At 40.9% G+C, this 22103-nt stretch overlaps 1 protein-coding gene across 1 annotated transcript in view; it reads left to right on the forward strand.

Annotated features, from left to right (window-relative positions):
- Positions 1–22103, forward strand: part of CEP104 (centrosomal protein 104) — a 581941-nt gene that overhangs the window by 193746 nt on the left and 366092 nt on the right.

Here is a 22103-nt window from a genome sequence, read left to right on the forward strand (position 1 = left end):
AAGCCTAACGGACTCAGTATTCTGTGATATTCCAGCATAGCCATACAGACAGAACAGTAAGACTTTGTGTACGGGAATTAACTAACCGCCATTTGGGACCTCCTGAGTTATTTACCATTGCATGCATTTTGGCTGGAAAAAAAACATGTGGCTTAATTTCAACACAGACGTGTCTACAGAGTTAATACGGTTCTTGTCAGAACCTCAGCCTTTCATTTGTTTCCTTGTGGTACATGATTATTTCATGGGCAGCGCTTGGCTCTTTTATAAGGGATTTGTAATCATACTCTTGAAAGAAAATAGTGGAACCCATTACAGATATACTTTTGTGCTTATTAGACATGACATACTGTACTTTGCCAGACATTAAAAACTTATGTAAGCATTTGTGAAAGCTTTAATGTAAATGTACATTAGTCATAAAAGTACATATATAATTTACAAAAATTACTTTGTATTTTTAGCTGGCATTTTCTTTTTAATTTTATCAGCTTTTAAAACCCTTTAGAAACTGAAAGTTTGCTCTATATAACGCTTTAATTGTAACAAAAATATTATGTTTAAAACTCTCCGGGGGTTTATTGAAGTTAATTGAATTGACAAAGTATTTTTTTTTCTCATTACTTGCATTTTGTCAGTAGCTTGTAACATATTGGAGCATCAAGTTTTGGTTCACAAACATTTCCTTCTTAATATAAGAGAGTCCACGGCTTCATTCCTTATTGTTGGGAAATACTGAACCAGGAGGAGGCAAAGACACCCCAGCCAAAGGCTTAAATACCTCTCCCACTTCCCCAATCCCCCAGTCATTCTTTGCCTTTCATCTCAGGAGGATTCTGATATGCTTGAGGGTACTCCCTCTATTCCTAATAGTAATACCTGTCTATATTGTGAGGAGGCCTTGGTATGCCCGCCATCTCAACTATGTTCCATATGCATCAACAAGGTTACTGAGCCGTCCACCTCTGAGGACTCACCGTCCCGTGAGGTGTATACCCATCAGTCATCTCCCTCATCACATGCAGCTTCCCGTAGCACGCCTGATTCTCCGTCTGGAGGGAGCCTTTTACCATCGGACTTAACTGTGCAGTTAAAGACGGCTGTGTCTGAGGCTCTTAGTGCTTTACTTCGCCCTGCCAATGAGAAAGCGAAAAATTAAACATAGCTCTCTGGTCCAGGGGTCATCCAGTGATTTATTAGATTTGTCTGTTTTTCAAGTATCCAAGGATGGGTCACACTCTGAGTCTTCAGAGGGTAAACTTTCTGGATCGGAGTCTGCTACCTCTAGGCCTCCGGCTGCGGAGGAGCCAGCCTTTAGATTTAAAATTGAACACTTACGTTTTCTTCTAAAGGAGGTTCTGTCGACATTAGAGGTTCCAGAGGCCAAGTTGCCTGATGAACCTTTGATCCCTAAATTAGACAGAGTGTACGAGGACAGGGAAGTGCCACTAACTTTTCCTGTACCTGTAAAAATGGCAAACATTATTAAGAATGAGTGGGATAGAATTGGATCTTCCTTTTCCCCTTTGTCTGCCTTTAAAAATTATTCCCGGACTCTCAGCTGGAGTAGTGGGGTTCCGTCTCTAAGGTGGATGGCACTATCTCCAAGCTAGCCAAGTGTACTACTATCCCACTTGAGGATAGCTCGTCATTCAGAGAGCCAATGGATAAGAAGATAAAAACTTTTCTCAGATAAATGTTTCCACATATGGGATACTTATTTCAACCGGCAGTGGCTGTTGCCTCGATTGCTGGAGCTGCGGCCTACTGGTGCGACTCCTTAACGGATTTGATTGAGGTGGAGGGTCCCCTCGATGTTATCCAACAAATAATTAAAGCCTTGAGAATTGCTAATTCTATTATCTGTGATGCAAACATGCAGATTATTCGCCTTAATGCTAAGATTTCTGGTTTCTCAGTACAGACCCTTCGGGCGTTCTGGCTGAAGTCCTGGTCTGCGGACATGACTTCTAAGTCTAGACTACTTTCCCTCCCCTTTAAGGGAAATATTTTATTTGGTCCAGGCCTGGACTCCATTATCTCCACGGTTACAGGGGGCAAGGGTGCCTTCCTACCGCAGGATAAAAAGAACAAATCTAAGGGACAAGGATCTAATTTTAATTCCTTTCGTTCTGAAAAGTCCCAACATCAGCAGTCCTCCTCTAAGCCCGAGCAAACCAAGAGCACTTAGAAGCCGACTCAGTCCTGGAATAAATCCAAGCAGAACAAGCATGAATCATGTAGGGGGCAGACTGTTGCTGTTTTCAGACACTTGGTTCAGGGACATGCAGGATCCATGGGTCCTGGATGTCATAGCTCAGGGATACAAGATAGGTTTCAAATCTCATCCACCCAAGGGCAAATTTCTCTTCTCAAGCCAGTCTTCAAGACCAGAAGAGAGGGAAGTCTTTCTCGGGTGCGTGTGGGATCTGTCTTCCTTAGGGGTCATTGTCCCGTTCCTGTCACTGAAAGAGGTTTGGGATACTATTCAAACCTGTTTGAAGTCCCAAAGAAGGAGGGAACTTTTCACCCGAATCTGGTCCTAAAGTTCTTAAACAAGTTTCTAAATGTCCCCTCATTCAAGATGGAGACAATAAGGTCCATCCTTCATCTAGTTCAGGAAGGAAAGTTCATAACCACTATAGATCTGAAGTATGCCTACCTTCACGTTCCAATGCACAAGGACCACTTCCAATTCTTAAGGTTTGTGTTCCTGGATCAGCACTCCATTTCATTGCCCTTCCGTTTGGTCTAGCTACTGCTCCAATAAACTTTACAAAGGTTCTAGGGGCTCTCCTGACCGTTGCCAGAACCCAAGGTATAGCAGTAGCTTCCTACTTGGACGACATTCTGGTTCAAGCACCATCTTTAGCGGAGGACCATTCAGTATCTCTTCTCTCTCTTCTTCGATCTCATGGATGGAAGATAAACTTAGAAAAGAGTTCTCTTTTTCCAAACACTAGGGTCGAGGTCCAGGGATCCTCAGGCGGAGCTAATAGATGCATTAGCAATGCCTTGGAGGTTCAGTCTAATCTACCTTTTTTCCGCTGTTACCACTCCTTTTTCGGGTAGTGGCCCGCATCAAGCAGGAGCAGGCGTCAGTAATACTGATTGCTCCATCGTGGCCGCAAAGGATGTGGTTTGTGTATCTAGTGAGGATGTCATCTTCTCCTCCATGGAGGTTACCTTGTCGCAGGGATCTACTGGAACAAGGTCCTTTTGTTCATCAAAATCTAGATTCTCTGAGGCTGACTGTGTGGAGATTGAACGCTTAGTCCTTGCCAAGAGAGGGTTTTCTGAGAGGGTTATTGATACTCTCATTCAAGCTCGTAAGACGGTTACTTGTTGCATCTATCATAAGGTGTGGAGAACCTACTTATTCTGGTGTGAAGAGTGTGGATTCCCCTGGCATAAGGTTGCCAGGATTCTATTGTTTCTCCAGAATGGACTGGAGAATGGTCTTTCGGCCAGTTCTCTGAGGGGACAGATTTCGGCTTTGTCTGTTTTACTGCACAAGAGGCTCTCGGAGCTTCCAGATGTTCAGTCTTTTGTTAAGGCTCTGATTAGGATCAGACCTGTGTACAGATCTTCGGCTCCTCCTTGGAGTCTAAATCTGGTTCTTAAGGTTTTGCAATGGGCTCCGTTTGAGCCTATGCATGAAATTAACATTAAGTTGTTGTCCTGGAAGGTTCCTTTTCTACTGGCTATTGCTTCTACGTGCAGCGTTTCTGAGATTGCCGATTTGCAATGTGAGCTTCCTTATCTGGTGTTCCACTCTGATAAGGCTGTCCTACATACTAAGTTAGGGTTTCTCCCTAAGGACGTGCAGACTGCAACATCAATCAAGAGATTGTGGTTCCTTCGTGTCCTAATCCTTTTTTTTCCAAGGAACATTTGCTTCATAATTTGGACGTGGTTCGTACCTTGAAGTTTTATTTTCCTTACTACTAAGGATTTTAGACAAACTTCTTCCTTGTTTGTTGCCTATTCTGGGAAGTGTAAGGGTCAGAAGGTCTCTTTGACTTCTTTATCTTTTTGGAGTGTTATTCGCTTGGCTTATGAGACAGCGGGACATAAACCTCCTCAGAGAATTACGGCTCATTTTACTAGAGCAGTGGCTTCCTCTTGGGCCTTTAAGGAACGAGGCCTCTATGGATCAGATTTGTAAGGCGGCTACCTGGTCCTCCTTACATACTGTTTCTAAATTTTACAAGTTTGATGTTTTTGCTTCAGCTGAAGCATTCTTCGCGTGAAAGGTTTTGCAGGCTGTGGTGCCCTCAGATTAGGGTCCGCCTCTCGTTTTATCCCTCCCATTATCATTCAGTGTCCTCTAGAGCTTGGGTATAAGTTTCCCAACAGTAATGAATGATGCCGTGTACTCTCATATTAAGAAGGAAAACATAAATTATGCTTACCAGATAATTTAATTTCCTTCTGTATAAGGAGAGTCCACGGCCCCCGCCCGTGTTCTCTGATGGGCAGCCCCCTAAATTATATTTTTCTTCTGGCACCTTTTATACCCTGATATTTCTCCTACTGTTCCTTGTTCCCTCGGCAGAATGACTGGAGGATAGGGGAAGTGGGAGAGGTATTTAAGCCTTTGGCTGGGGTGTCTTTGCCTCCTCCTGGTGGCCAGGTGTTGTATTTCCCAACAGTAAGGAATGAAGCTGTGGACTCTCCTTATACAGAAGGAAATTAAATTATCTGGTAAGCATAATTTATGTTTTCATGTTGCTTTATCAAGATTTTCTAATGTTTTTACAGTAACAGATAACACATTTGCCATAAAGTTTTCTTTCACGCTCATAGTCAAGCGCATTGTAGACCATTTGGTTATTAGTTAAAGGGGTATGAAAGTCATAATTAAACTTTCATGATTCAGATAGAGCATGCAACTTTCCAATTTATTTTTATTATTAAATTTACTTTTTTTTTGTTATCCTTTGTTTAAAAGCATACCTAGTTAGTCATAGACTTGTGCATGTGTTCTGGTCACTATAACAATGGTATATATTATTGCTCACTATAGGGAGTAGTGTTTTTAGTAAGGTGCAGATGTGGACAAAGGTATTTACCCTGCAGGTGAAACTGTTCCTGAGTGTTGTGCCTTTCGTTACAGGCTGGCTCGTCTTCGTGTTCTACTCAGACACGTTTTTAAACGGTTATGGGACTTATCAGTCTCTTACTTTGAATGGCTCACCTCGTTAGACAAGGCGGGATGAAGTAATCTCCTTTAAGTCTTGTATCGAGATCCTTCCCAGTTTTGTTAGAAGAACAGGGTTTCCGTTAGGCTGGTCCTGCAGATCTTTATGTTCTTCTTGTGCATTAACCCTCAGGTTGTCTGTCATTTTATTTTATCCGGGTTAGGATGAATATTATTTTTATTTATCATATTATCGGCTAGATTACGAGTTGTGCGTTAGGGTAAAGAAGCAGCGTTAAGAGGTCCTAACGCTGCTTTTTTATGCCTGCTGCTATTAAGAGTATTGCAGGTTTAGGGTCACCGCACACTTCTTTTGCCTTACTGCAAAACAACTTACGTAAACTTCCTAAAGTCTTTTTTCTATGGGACTTCCATAGCGCCTGTATTACGAGTCTATCCTGGGAGGCCAAAAAGTGAGCAGTACACCCTACCCTGTCAAGAGTCCTAACTCATTTAAAAGTCAGTAGTTATGAGTTTTATGGTACAATGCCGTAGCATAAAACTCATAACTAAAGTGCTAAAAAGTACAGTAACACCCATAAACTACCTATTAACCCCTAAACCGAGGCCCTCCCGCATCGCAAATACTAAAATAAACATTTTAACCCCTAATCTTCCGCTCCGGACACCGCCGCCACCTACATTTATATGTATGAACCCCTAATCTGCTGACCCCAACATCGCCAACACCTACATTATATTTATTAACCCCTAATCTGCCGCCCCCAACGTCGCCGCCACTATAATAAACATATTAACCCCTAAACCGCCACACTCCCGTCTCGCAAACATTAGTTACAGTTTATTAACCCCTAATGTGCCGTCCCTAACATCGCCGCCGCCACCTACCTACATTTATTAACCCCTAATCTGCCGCCCCCAATGTCACCGCCACTATATTAGTCATTAACCCCTAAACCTAAGTCTAACCCTAAACCTAACACCCACTAACTTAAATATAATTTAAATAAATCTAAATAAATATTCCTATCATTAACTAAATTATTCATATTTAAAACTAAATACTTACCTATTAAATAATCCCTAACGGCTAGATTTAGAGTTTGGCGTTAAGACGTCCTAACGCTGCTTTTGGCCGCCTACTGGTATTTAGAGTCAGCCAGGAAAGGGTCTAACGCTCACTTCCCTACCGCGATTCCAGGCTACCGCAGATCCCCTTACGCCAATTGCGTATCCTATCTTTTCAATGGGATCTGCCTAACGCTGGTATTTGGAGTCTTGGGAGAAGTGAGCGGTAGACCCTCTACCGACAAGACTCCTACCGCCAAAAAAAGTCAGTAGTTAAGAGCTTTATGGGCTAACGCCGGAATATAAAGCTCTTAACTACTGTGCTCTAAAGTACACCAATAAACTACCTATGTACCCCTAAACCGAGGCCCCCCACATCGCCGCCACTATAATAAAAAAATTTAACCCCTAATCTGCCGACCGGACACCGCCGCCACCTACATTATACCTATAAACCCCTAATCTGCTGCCCCTAACATCGCCGACACCTATATTATATTTATTAACCCCTAATCTGCCCCCCCCCATGTCGCCACCACCTAACTACACTTATTAACCCCTAATCTGCTGACCGGACTTCGCCGCCACTCCCTAACATCGCCGCCACCTACCTACAATTATTACCCCCTAATCTCCCGCCCGCAACGTTGCCGCTACTATAATAAATTTATTAACCCCTAAACCAAACTCTAACCCTAACACCCCCTAACATAAATTTAAATTAAATGAAATAATATTCCTAAAATTAAATTAAATAATCCTATTTAAAACTAAATACTTACCTAGAAAATAAACCCTAATATAGCTACAATATAACTAATAATTACATTGTAGCTATTTTAGGATTTATATCAGTGACGTGCAGTGAGGTCAGAGGCTGGTGAGGCACTAGATATAATATGCCGGAGAAACACATGTACAGAGGGTCGTGAGTACCCCCAACAGGGCAGGTTTAAATGATAGCTGAACCAGTGCACAGGTGACATAATCAGGTGATGGGTGAGAGCAAGTTAGTAACCACTGAGTTACTGATCAGCTGATTACTTCACCTGTGCACTTATTCAGCTATAATGAAAACCTGGCCTGTTGGGGGTACTTGAGAAACACTGCACTAAAGCACCAGCTCATCGGAAATGTATTGATTACCTGGAGAATAAAGCACACATACTCTGCTCACTGACACCCACACACACTCTGCTCACATACTCACTCACACAATTCTGTGGCACAGTACCAGTTACTAAGCAATTAGAGTGATACACAATCTCTTCTCTACTCACTACTGTATTGTAAAAATAGAAATAATTTACCATACAAGTTTTACACAAAGGACAAGTTATCAATACTGCCAACACAGCTGCTGCAATATGGTGTTCAAGAAACGCACGTGCACATCCCACTTAGGTATGCTCTTCAACAAAGGACAACAAAGGATACCAAAGGAATGAAGTACATAATAATAAAAGTAAAATAGAAAGGTTTTTTTTTGTGTGCAATTTCTGAATGATGGAAATGTAATTATAACTTTCATGTTCCTTTCAAAAACTAATTTGATTTGCTGACATGGGGCCAGTAACATTTGATGCTAATTCTCAAAATAAAAATAACTAGAAAAGTCTATTGAAATAGCCTGCTCTACCTCAATCATGAAAGTTTAACTTTAAATGTCTCCCTTTGACTATGTGTTTAACCAGTTACTTTACAGTGGCATTATAGTAGCATTATTTCTAAAAACATTTAACTGCAATATTACATATATATTTTAAATGACTCATTATCTCCTTTTTATTAATATAAACTTGTATAAAAGCAGCACATATTAAAAACACAATGCAACAGCTTTCGATTTGTGAATTACAAGTTAACAGCAGTCTTTAAATAAATGGAGACACAGAGACAAATAAAAATAGATACTGCATCCTCTGACTGAACAGACATAACATATATGGAGTTTGTACCTAATTAAATCAAATAACCATGAAAAAGGGAGGCTTAGCAATATTCAATGTCAAAAACGTTAGTTTAAATAATGTGGACACTGCACACTTAACTTCAAACTCTGGGATTTAAATGATGGATTTAAATTTGAATTGATCCTTTGACTTCCTGTCAGTATTGGGTTATGCTCACTTACTGTCCGCCCCTGTTAATCAGCTGTATCTGAACACAATTTGTGAATCACAAGAGATGTAGAATACTACTTTACTCTTCTGCTTGGGTTATGCTCACTTACTGTCCACCACTGTTAATGAGCTGTATCTGAACACAATTTGTGAATCACAAGAGATGTAGAATACTACTTTACTCTTCTGCTTGGGTTATGCTCACTTACTGTCCCCCCTGTTAATGAGCTGTATCTGAACACAATGTGTGAATCACAAGAGATGTAGAATACTACTTTACTCTTCTGCTTGGGTTATGCTCACTTACTGTCCCCCCTGTTAATGAGCTGTATCTGAACACAATTTGTGAATCACAAGAGATGTAGAATACTACTTTACTCTTCTGCTTGGGTTATGCTCACTTACTGTCCCCCCTGTTAATGAGCTGTATCTGAACACAATGTGTGAATCACAAGAGATGTAGAATACTACTTTACTCTTCTGCTTGGGTTATGCTCACTTACTGTCCGCCCCTGTTAATGAGCTGTATCTGAACACAATTTGTGAATCGCAAGAGATGTAGAATACTACTTTACTCTTCTGCTTGGGTTATGCTCACTTACTGTCCCCCCCTGTTAATGAGCTGAACACAATTTGTGAATCACAAGAGATGTAGAATACTACTTTACTCTTCTGCTTGGTGTCATCTGTTCTTAGGTTACCTCAGCTTCCAGTTGTGTCACATGACCCTGCTCACTGCATCCTCCTTCTGATTAATCTATATATCCTTCACTTGCTAGGAGGCATCAAGAGGGGTGCCTCCTATTGGTCCCAATTTTTGCTGCTAATATATTGACAGAACACAGGTGGCGATGCAGCACAGCTTTTCCTTTGACCCATGTACTGTAATGGAGAGAAGCGTTCCTGTACCTGCCTCTCCATAGCATTACATGGGGGAAAATATTTTTTTTGGACTTTTTTTTTGTTTTAATTAAAATTTAATTAAGCTTTGGCCACATATGGCAGGGTAGGCACTGCCTCCCCTGCCTCCTATGAGTGCACGTCCCTGATTTATATTTATTTTACAGGCAACTTTGTATTTATTTTAACTAGGTACAATAGCTAGGGATGGCAGATTAGGGGTTAATCAAATTTATTATAGTGTTTGCGAGGCGGGATTGTGGCGGTTTAGGGGTTAATACATTTATTATAGTGGCGGCGATGTCCGGTTGGCAGATTAGGGGTTAATAAGTGTAGGTAAGGTGGCGGCGACGTTGGGGGGGTCAGATTAGGGGTTAATAATTATAATATAGGGGTCGGCGGTGTTAGGGGCAGCAGATTAGGGGTTCATAGGGATAATGTAGGTTGCGGCGGTGTCCGGAGCGGCAGATTCAGGGTTAATGGTATAATGCAGATGTCGGCGATAGTGGGGGCGGCAGATTAGGGGTTAATAAGTGTAAGGTTAGGGGTGTTTAGACTTAGGGTTCATGTTAGGGTGTTAGGTGTAGACTTAGAGAGTGTTTCCCCATAGGAAACAATGGGGCTGCGTTAGGAGCTGAACGCTGCTTTTTTGCAGGTGTTAGGTTTTTTTTCAGCCCAAACTGTCCCATTGTTTCCTATGGGGATATCGTGCACGAGCACGTTTTAGCTGCTTACCGCTACCGTAAGCAACGCTGGTATTGAGGGTTGAAGTGGAGCTAAGTTATTCTCAACGCACCCTTTTTTGAGCCTAACGCAGCCCCTCAGACAACTCTAAATACCAGCGTTGTCTTAAGGGTGCGTTGGGAAAAAAAAGCAGCGTTAGCTACGCAGGACTTTACCGACAAAACTCTAAATCTAGCCATAAGATAGCTACAATATAACAGTTACATTGTAGCCAGCTTAGGATTTATTTTTATTTTACAGGCAAGTTTGTATTTATTTTAACTAGGTAGATCTATTTAATAAGCATATACAGCAGCACTGAGGCAAAGGAGTAGCAGGGCAATCCAATAGTTAAAAAATATAACTTTTATTTAAACATGTGTTAAAAGAATACACAGCTCCAAACTCCCTGACTAGTTTCGTGCCCTATAGGCACTTAATCATAGGTTAAGTTTGTCAGGTGATAGTACCTCTATTTAAAGGGACCAATACACCTGTATACAATTAAATGAAACAACACATACATAAAATACAAATATATGCATATCTCATAAAAAAAAAAAAAAAAAAAATTCCATTTGCATGCACCAATTCTAAGTAAGAAAAAGCAGCTCACACAAGCTAGTTTGAATATGTTTACATTGTTCATCATATGTTATATATGTTATTTATGTTACTATATGTCTGATACTGCAAAAAATACACATAAAAAAAAGAGACCAATACTACATGGTCTAAAAGACACATTCCAAATGGTGCTTAACTATTCTATGCATAAATCCAGAATTGCTATAAAACTGGATCATTAATTATGCAGTTTGATGGATCATCAAAAAAAGACCAAAAAAGACCAAAAAAGAAATTAATTTATAATGATTTGCAAAAAAGAATATCTTTTCAACAATTTGAAATTGCAAACCATGATTGGTATTTATGAAAGCCCATCAAAGAACACATATGTAAAAAACCAATTATTATGGAAAAGTTTTATATAAAATTAAGGGATAAAAATTCACTTGAAAAAACAAACAAACAAATCCCCAGAGGACCAATTTGTAAAAAATACACATGATTTCATAATTAACATGTAATCGGATTCACCAATTATTGTTAACTTCTATTCAAAAATAATTTTTTCAAAAACAACACACATACTGTGTATTTTATGTTGAATATGAAATTATTGTTCTATGAAAATATCCCTGAACCATTAAATTTATTATATAGAAATATGTACAGATATACACTCATTCACAGAAATGTATGGATCTTAAAGTGACTACTCCACAAAATAGCTCATGTCCCATTCACGATTCAAACCCAGGGGGGTGATGGTTCTCAATTTGTAAATCCAATATAATTCTTGTTTTGACAACAATTTACACCTATCACCCCCTCTGGGTGGGAACATGATACGATCAATGACTTGAACTTTCATACTGAATATGTTGGTCATATGTATAAGATTAAAGTGCCTGGCTACCGCAGACTCTTTTACATATTCCCTTGTATCTCTTATGTGCTCCCTAATTCTGGACCTCAGTTCCCTAGTCGTTTGACCTGTATACTGTAGGTAGGGTTGCCACCCGTCCCTTGAAATACGGAATTGTCCCGTATTTCTGGTTAAAATACTGCGTCCCGTATTGAATCAATACGGGACGGGGTTTGTCCCGTATTTGAAGTTACTGAACGGATTGGATCATTTTCTTCCTGCGCTGCCTGCGCCTGCGACCTGCGTCGACTACTCGACTCGTCTCTGACTGCTGAGAAGAGTCCTGACTGTGGTCTGACGTCATGTTACCAGGGAAGCTGTTACCAGGTAAGCTGTTGAGGCTGCGAATGGTTTGCTGGCGCTGTTACACTGCGCACATCACTTGCATTAGCTCTCAGTCCTAAGCCTCCATAGTAGGCAGCACGGTAAGTTAGTCAGTAGCTGATACAGGTAACAGGACAATCACATATACTCTGTAATTAATTACCTATTACAGTTGCTACTTGCTAGCAAACGCTGCCCGCCCACGTTACCTAAATACGTGGTATTATTTTCAATCATGAAATAAATGCTTATCCCGCAGTGCACTAACATGTTTTTACTTTAGCGTTGTTTGTGGTGGGGGCCTGAGGGGTTCGTACGAGTTAGCTTAATAATAGTTTCCCCCTCTCTCCATATCATTTAGTACGTTTAACACACACAACCCTTGGCATTTGCAAAATAACTAACACCCCCAAAAACTGCCTCTAGCCCTCTGGCTACGGTTGTTCAGGTATCACCAACATGCCAAAAAATAACATGGATTAATTTATAAAGTAAAGTTGTGTCATTGAACACAGCCTTTGATCATCTATCCTAAAGTGCATGACTAAGATATTAGCAATTCATATATTTAACCGAGTGGACTTAAAACTTTCAAATATCTATCTAATCAATCTATTATCTTTGTAATTGGTGAATTGTTAAGAAGTTAGGTTATATATTTCACTAAGTAGACTAGTAGTAAATATTAGATATGGTTGAAGTGTGGTACTGTACAAGTTAGGGACTTAAAAAACTAATCCCCACTGGGTATGGAAAATATTAGCTTCTTTAGGTTTCTTGCCATTATTTTAACTCCTTCCTAATTTCATGCTGTACAGTAGTTAGTTACCTGAAAGGCACGCACGCACGCACCTGACCTGCCATCCCCTCCCCGGGCCCTCCTGTCCTGTCACCATTACCGTTAGGACTAGACAGTCCTTCCGAGTCCGACAGCAGCCCTTCACTAATGGCACTAAACCTACTTATCCCTTCATCTACCCTTCTGGATTATTCTCCCTGGCCTGACAAGATATTATAATGTCTCCCTGAAGACGTCATAGTAATCACTATAGAAAGCCAGAGGTGATCCTGAAAATGTCTGCTCCTTAGCGGACTGCGCTGCCTAAAGAGGTATGATAATGATGATGACTGATGATGTGATAAGATGAGACAGGATTTGTCATTGTGTGGCATGATGACATTGAATGGTGTGACAAGACAGTGGCATAGTACAGTTACAAGATATGGCAAAGTGTGACAAGAACATGGTGTAACAAGATATGATATGGTGTAACAAGTTGTGGCATGTTTTGACAGAATATGTTATGGTGACAGGATTCTTCTTTTTTTTTCCTTCAACATAAATGTTGTGCACAGAAAAATGTCATCTTGTCTATTTTCTGATAATCTCTGTGCTAACTACTACATGGAAAGCAGAAATTTCTGGGACATACTTCATCATCTATGCAGGCCATCTGATGCCTGATATAAAGGAATCTTAAGTAATAGCACAGTACTAAAGTATATATCTATAGATACATAGTAGCGTCATTAACTGTTCTACTAGAAAATAGACAAGATGAAATTTTTCTGTGCACAATATTTATGTTGAAGGAAAAAAGAAGAAACCTGTCACCATAACATATTCTGTCAAAACATGCCACATCTTGTTACACCATGTTCTTGTCACACTATGCCACATCTTGTAACTGTACTATGCCACTGTCTTGTCACACCATTCAATGTCATCATGCCACACAATGACAAATCCTGTCTCATCTTATCACATCATCAGTCATCATCAGCGCAGTCAGCTAAGGAGCAGACATTTTCAGGATCACCTCTGGCTTTCTATAGTGATTACTATGACGTCTTCAGGGAATCATTATAATATCTTGTCAGTGCAGGGAGAATAATCCAGAAGGGTAGATGAAGGGATAAGTAGGTTTAGTGTCATTAGTTAAGGGCTGCCGAGGAAGGACTGTCTAGAAGGACCATTAAGCGGAACATCTAGCGGAACATTGCATGCTCGTACCCAGCTGTTATGCCGCCTAAAAGGCATTATTTATAACAGTTCTTCCCACTCAAATACAGTCTGTGACATATTTTGACCTAGTGTCAAAGGACCAGTAAACACAGTAGATTTGCATAATCAACAAATGCAAGATAACAAGACAATACAATAGCATTTACTCTGAATTTCAAATGAGTAGTAGATTTTTTTCTAACAAATTTTAAAGTTATGTATATTTCCACTCCCCCTGTACCATGTGATAGCAATCAGCCAATCACAAATGCATATATGTATAGTCTGTGAATTCTTGCACATGCTCAGTAGGAGCTGGTGACTCAAAGTTTAATTTTTTTTTTTGTGTTTACATTTCTCCAACATTGGTGTGTCCGGTCCACGGCGTCATCCTTACTTGTGGGATATTCTCTTCCCCAACAGGAAATGGCAAAGAGTCCCAGCAAAGCTGGTCACATGATCCCTCCTAGGCTCCGCCCACCCCAGTCATTCTCTTTGCCGTTGCACAGGCAACATCTCCACGGAGATGGTTAAGAGTTTTTTGGTGTTTAAATGTAGTTTTGGAGAGCAAGGCATGCAGATGCATGTGTGAGGAGCTAAGAATCACTGAAAAAGCTTATAGAAGGCGTCATTTGGTATTGTATTCCCCTCTGGGCTTGGTTGGGTCTCAGCAAAGCATATAGCTGGGACTGTATAGGGGTTAAATGTAAAAACGGCTCAGGTTCCGTTATTTTAAGGGTTAAAGCTCTGAAATTTGGTGTGCAATACTTTTAATGCTTTAAGACACTGTGGTGAAATTTTGGTAATTTTTGAACAATTCCTTCATACTTTTTCACATATTCAGTAATAAAGTGTTTTCAGTTTGAAATTTAAAGAAACAGTAACGGTTTTATTTTAAAACGTTTTTTGTGCTTTGTTGACAAGTTTAAGCCTGTTTAACATGTCTGTACCATCAGATAAGCTATGTTCTATATGTATGAAAGCCAATGTGTCTCCCCATTTAAATTTATGTGATAAGTGTGCCATAGTGTCCAAACAAAGTAAGGACAGTAATGCCACAGATGATGATATTGCCCAAGATGATTCCTCAAATGAGGGGAGTATACATGATACTACATCATCCCCTAATGTGTCTACACCAGTTTTGCCCACACAGGAGGCCCCTAGTACATCTAGTGCGCCATTACTTATTACCATGCAACAATTAACGGCTGTAATGGATAACTCCATAGCAAATCTTTTATCCAAAATGCCTACTTATCAGAGAAAGCGCAATTGCTCTGTTTTAAACACTGAAGAGCAGGAGGGCGCTGATGATATTTGTTCTGACATACCCTCACACCAATCTCAAGGGGCCATGAGGGAGGTTTTGTCTGATGGAGAAATCTCAGATTCAGGAAAAATTTCTCATCAAGCTGAAACTGATGTTGTGACATTTAAATTTAAATTAGAACATCTCCGCGCACTGCTTAAGGAGGTGTTATCTACTCTGGATGATTGTGACAATTTGGTCATTCCAGAGAAATTATGTAAGATGGACAAGTTCCTAGAGGTTCCGGTGCCCCCCAACGCTTTTCCTATACCCAAGCGGGTGGCGGACATAGTAAATAAAGAGTGGGAAAGGCCCGGCATACCTTTTGTTCCCCCCCCGATATTTAAGAAATTATTTCCTATAGTCGACCCCAGAAAGGACTTATGGCAGACAGTCCCCAAGGTCGAGGGGGCGGTTTCTACTCTAAACAAACGCACTACTATTCCTATCGAAGACAGTTGTGCTTTTAAAGATCCTATGGATAAAAAATTAGAGGGTTTGCTTAAAAAGATTTTTGTACAGCAAGGGTTCCTTCTACAACCAATTTCATGCATTGTTCCTGTCACTACGGCAGCGTGCTTCTGGTTCGAGGAACTAGAAAAGTCGCTCAGTAGAGAATCTTCGTATGAGGAGGTTATGGACAGAGTTCAAGCACTTAAATTGGCTAACTCTTTTGTTTTAGATGCCGCTTTGCAATTAGCTAGATTAGCGGCGAATAATTCAGGGTTTGCTATAGTGGCGCGCAGAGCGCTTTGGCTAAAGTCTTGGTCAGCGGATGTGTCATCCAAGACAAAATTGCTTAACATTCCTTTCAAAGGTAAAACATTATTTGGACCAGATTTGAAAGAGATTATTTCAGACATCACTGGAGGAAAGGGCCACGCCCTCCCACAGGATAGGTCTTTTAAGGCTAAAAATAAGCCTAATTTTCGTCCCTTTCGCAGAAACGGACCAGCCTCTAATTCTGCATCCTCTAAGCAAGAGGGTAATACTTCACAACCCAAACCAGCCTGGAAACCAATGCAAGGCTGGAACAAGGGTAAGCAGGCCAAGAAGCCTACCACTGCTACCAAAACAGCATGAAGGGATAGCCCCCGATCCGGGACCGGATCTAGTGGGGGGCAGACTCTCTCTCTTTGCTCAGGCTTGGGCAAGAGATGTTCAGGATCCTTGGGCGCTAGAAATAGTTTCTCAAAGTTATCTCCTGGAATTCAAGGAACTACCCCCAAGGGGAAGGTTCCACAGGTCTCACTTATCTTCAAACCAAATAAAGAGACAGGCATTCTTACATTGTGTAGAAGACCTGTTAAAGATGGGAGTGATACATCCAGTTCCAATAAGAGAACAAGGAATGGGATTTTATTCCAATCTTTTCATAGTTCCCAAAAAAGAGGGAACATTCAGACCAATTTTGGATCTGAAGATCCTAAACAAATTTCTCAGGGTACCATCGTTCAAAATGGAAACTATTCGAACGATCCTACCCACCATCCAGGAAAGTCAATTTATGACTACCGTGGATTTTAAGGATGCGTACCTACATATTCCTATCCACAAGGAACATCATCAGTTCCTAAGGTTCGCTTTTCTGGACAAGCATTACCAGTTTGTGGCACTTCCATTCGGATTAGCCACTGCTCCAAGGATTTTCACAAAGGTACTAGGGTCCCTTCTAGCGGTTCTAAGGCCAAGGGGCATTGCAGTAGTACCTTACTTGGACAACATCCTAATTCAAGCGTCGTCCCTGTCAAAAGCAAAGGCTCATACGGACATCGTCCTAGCCTTTCTCAGATCTCACGGATGGAAGGTGAACAAAGAAAAAAGTTCTCTGTCCCCGTCAACAAGAGTTCCCTTCTTGGGAACAATAATAGATTCCTTAGAAATGAGGATTTTTCTGACAGAGGTCAGAAAATCAAAACTTCTAAGCTCTTGTCAAGTACTTCACTCTGTTCCTCGTCCTTCCATAGCACAGTGCATGGAGGTAATAGGTTTGATGGTTGCAACAATGGACATAGTTCCTTTTGCACAAATTCATCTAAGACCATTACAACTGTGCATGCTCAAACAGTGGAATGGGGATTATACAGACTTGTCTCCGATGATTCAAGTAGATCAAAAGACCAGAGATTCACTCCGTTGGTGGCTGACCCTGGACAATCTGTCACAGGGAATGAGCTTCCGCAGACCAGAGTGGGTCATTGTCACGACCGACGCCAGTCTAGTGGGCTGGGGCGCGGTCTGGGAATCCCTGAAAGCTCAGGGTTTATGGTCTCGGGAAGAGTCTCTTCTCCCGATAAACATTCTGGAACTGAGAGCGATATTCAATGCTCTCAAAGCTTGGCCTCAACTAGCAAAGGCCAAATTCATAAGGTTTCAATCAGACAACATGACGACTGTTGCATATATCAATCATCAGGGGGGAACAAGGAGTTCCCTAGCGATGAAAGAAGTGACCAAGATAATTCAATGGGCGGAGGATCACTCCTGCCACTTGTCTGCGATCCACATCCCAGGAGTGGAAAATTGGGAAGCGGATTTTCTGAGTCGTCAGACATTCCATCCGGGGGAGTGGGAACTCCATCCGGAAATCTTTGCCCAAATAACTCAATTATGGGGCATTCCAGACATGGATCTGATGGCGTCTCGTCAGAACTTCAAGGTTCCTTGCTACGGGTCCAGATCCAGGGATCCCAAGGCGACTCTAGTAGATGCACTAGTAGCACCTTGGACCTTCAACCTAGCTTATGTATTCCCACCGTTTCCTCTCATTCCCAGGCTGGTAGCCAGGATCAATCAGGAGAGGACCTCGGTGATCTTGAGAGCTCCTGCGTGGCCACGCAGGACTTGGTATGCAGACCTGGTGAATATGTCATCGGCTCCACCATGGAAGCTACCTTTGAGACAGGACCTTCTTGTTCAGGGTCCATTCGAACATCCGAATCTGGTTTCCCTCCAACTGACGGCTTGGAGATTGAACGCTTGATTTTATCAAAGCGTGGGTTTTCAGATTCTGTAATAGATACTCTGATTCAGGCTAGAAAGCCTGTAACTAGAAAAATTTACCATAAAATATGGAAAAAATATATCTGTTGGTGTGAATCCAAAGGATTGCTATGGAACAAGATAAAAATTCCTAAGATTCTATCCTTTCTACAAGAAGGTTTGGAGAAAGGATTATCTGCAAGTTCTCTAAAGGGACAGATTTCTGCTTTATCTGTCTTACTACACAAACGACTGGCAGCTATGCCAGATGTTCAAGCATTTGTTCATGCTCTGGTTAGGATCAAGCCTGTTTACAGACCTTTGACTCCTCCCTGGAGTTTAAATCTAGTTCTTTCAGTTCTTCAAGGGGTTCCGTTTGAACCCTTACATTCCGTAGATATTAAGTTACTATCTTGGAAAGTTTTGTTTTTGGTTGCAATCTCTTCTGCTAGAAGAGTTTCAGAGTTATCTGCTCTGCAGTGTTCTCCTCCTTATCTGGTGTTCCATGCAGATAAGGTGGTTTTGCGTACTAAGCCTGGTTTTCTTCCTAAAGTTGTTTCTAACAAAAATATTAACCAGGAGATAGTTGTACCTTCTTTGTGTCCGAATCCAGTTTCAAAGAAGGAGCGTTTGTTACACAATTTGGACGTTGTCCGTGCTCTAAAATTCTATTTAGAGGCTACTAAAGATTTCAGACAAACATCATCCTTGTTTGTTGTTTATTCTGGTAAAAGGAGAGGTCAAAAAGCGACTTCTACCTCTCTTTCCTTTTGGCTTAAAAACATTATCCGTTTGGCTTATGAGACTGCCGGACGGCAGCCTCCTGAAAGAATCACAGCTCACTCCACTAGGGCTGTTTCTTCCACATGGGCCTTCAAGAACGAGGCTTCTGTTGACCAGATATGTAAGGCAGCGACTTGGTCTTCACTGCACACTTTTGCCAAATTTGACAAATTTGATACTTTTGCTTCTTCGGAGGCTATTTTTGGGAGAAAGGTTTTGCAAGCTGTGGTGCCTTCCGTTTAGGTGACCTGATTTGCTCCCTCCCTTCATCCGTGTCCTAAAGCTTTGGTATTGGTTCCCACAAGTAAGGATGACGCCGTGGACCGGACACACCAATGTTGGAGAAAACAGAATTTATGCTTACCTGATAAATTACTTTCTCCAACGGTGTGTCCGGTCCACGGCCCGCCCTGTTTTTTTTAATCAGGTCTGATGAATTATTTTCTCTAACTATAGTCACCATGGTATCATATGATTTCTCCTATATATATTTCCTCCTGTCCGTCGGTCGAATGACTGGGGTGGGCGGAGCCTAGGAGGGATCATGTGACCAGCTTTGCTGGGACTCTTTGCCATTTCCTGTTGGGGAAGAGAATATCCCACAAGTAAGGATGACGCCGTGGACCGGACACACCGTTGGAGAAAGTAATTTATCAGGTAAGCATAAATTCTGTTTTTGTTAATGGAAGTAAATTGGGAAGTTGTTTAAAATTGCATGCTCTATCTGAATAATGAAAGTTTAATTTTGATTAGAGTGTCCCTTTAAGTTGTGATTTACTACTGGCATGTCATCGGTCCTGTGATCATCATCGTGGTCCAGAGGGGTGTGGCCCCCGCTGCGGCAGGCGTCCCTTATTTTTTTGTATTGAAGGTGGCAACCCTAACTGTAGGTGACAGTATTTGCATTCCAGAAGGTAAACCGCAAAAGTAGTTCTGCAGTTGGCATAGAATTTATGTGAAAATTCTTCTCCCGTTTGCGTGCTCTTAAAGCCATTACCTATGCTAATGTAACTACAAGTGACACAGGGGCCATGTCCACACCTATAGGTGCCTTTCTTTTTAATCCAATCACTTTTGTCAGTTTTATCAGAACAAACCAAACTAGGGGATAACTTGGAAGACAAAGTTGGTGGTCTTTTCGACACAAATTTGCATTTGCCAATCTGTGACCTTAAGGTCTCATCCTCCTCAAGTAGGCGAAGATTTTTCTTCAAAATTGAACAGACCTGATTAAATTGGCTCGAGTATTCGGTCGAAAAGACCACAGTTTCTTGTGTCACAAGACTTGTTCTGGTAGATCCCTGTACTAACTCATGTTGCGATTTTGATCGCACCTCTTTGAAACTTTGATTCAACAGTGATTCGTCATAACCTCTCCACTTGAGTTGCTCAATCAAAGCATTAGCTTGTTCATCAAATAAGACATCAGAATTGGTGTTCCTGCGTAATCTCAGGAACTGTCCTCTTGGGATTGAACGCACCAAGTGGGGAGGATGACAAGATTTCGCGTAGAGAATGGTATTCCCTGCTGTTGCTTTGAAGAATGTGTCACTTATAACCATTCCTAGGTCAGGATCACCCTTTAAAGTAAGGTCAAGAAAATTAGCACTAATTCCAAAAGTGTCTCCCACAAAACCAAGATTAAATTCATTGTCGCTTAGATATGCAAGGAAACCCTTGTAATCAAAAGGCTCTTTGACGACAAAGATCAAGTCATCAATGAAACGCATATAAAAGACGACACGATCTTTAAATGGGTTACTGCTTGAATAAAGGTACTTATCCTCCCAACATCCCACATACAGATTTGCGAACGAGGGAGCAAATTTTGCCCCCATCAAAAGAAAATTTTGCCCCCATGGCTGTCCCGCAAATCTGTATGTGGAATTCTTTGTCAAACATAAAAAAATTATGTTTAAGCAAGAATTCTATGATTTCACATAATACCACTTTGGTCTCCTCCAAGAATCTAGTCTGACCATCAAGAAAATATCTGATAGCCTGTACCCCCATGTGATGTGGGATACTAGAATATAGGGCAGTGGCGTCCACCACTACCCATTTGTATTAATTTTCCCATTTTAAAAGTCTTAACAACTGTAAGAGATGTGTGGAGTCTCTCAAATAACTTTTTAGACCCCTCACCAGGGGTTGCAGGATTGAGTCTATCCATTCTGAAGTAGGCTCAAAGAGAGACCCAATCCCCGAGACGATGGGACGTCCCGGGGGTTGGGTCAAACTCTTATAAGTTTTGGGTAAGTAGTGAAAAATTGGAATCTGTGGATTCTCAGGGACCAACATCTCAATCTGATCCCTGGTGAGGAGTCCAACAGCCACAGTTTGTTCCAATATTCTTATGAGCTTTGATCTGAATAGAAAGGTGGGATTAGAACTGATCTTTCTATATGTTTTAGGGTCACATAATTGCCTATTACTTTCTAAAATGTAGTCGCTCTTGTTGAGGACGACCACATTCCCACCCTTATCCGAATTACGGATAACAATATTGTCATTAGTCTCAAGAGAAGTCAAAGCAGCTCTTTCTTTAAATGTCAAGTTAGATACTTTCTTTTTCATCTGTTTAACCCCATCTTCCAACGCCAAGATCTCTCTTTCAACTTTTTTCTGGTACATGTTTAATGCTGTTCACCTAAAGTGTGTGGGATAAAAACTAGATGAATGTTTTAATGGTGCTGGGATGTCTTTGTCCTATTTAATAACTACCTAGCTAAAATAAAGACAGATTTACCTGTAAAATAAAACCTAACCTAAGTTACTCTAACACCTAACACTACACTACAATTAAATAAATTAACTAAATGAAATACAATTAAATATATTACATACAATTAGCTAAATTAAATTAGGTAAAGTACAAAACCCCCCCACTAAATTACAGAAAATAATAAGCAAATTACAGAAATTTAAACTAATTACACCTAATCTAATAGCCCTATTAAAATAAAAAAAGCTCCCCCAAAATAAAAAAAACCCTACCAATAGCCCTTATACAAACAACCCCCCCAACAGTAAAACCCACCATCCACACAACCAACCCCTCAAATAAAATACTATCTAAAAAAAACTAAGCTCCCCATTGCCCTGAAAAGTTAGCTCTTTTTCCGCCCAAACCCTAATCTAAAAAATAAAACCTACCCAATACACCCTTAAATAAACCTAACACTAACCCCCTGAAGATCAACTTACCGGGAGACGTCTTCATCCAA

Source organism: Bombina bombina, chromosome 8 (assembly GCF_027579735.1).
Source record: "Bombina bombina isolate aBomBom1 chromosome 8, aBomBom1.pri, whole genome shotgun sequence".
Lineage (NCBI taxonomy): Eukaryota > Metazoa > Chordata > Amphibia > Anura > Bombinatoridae > Bombina > Bombina bombina.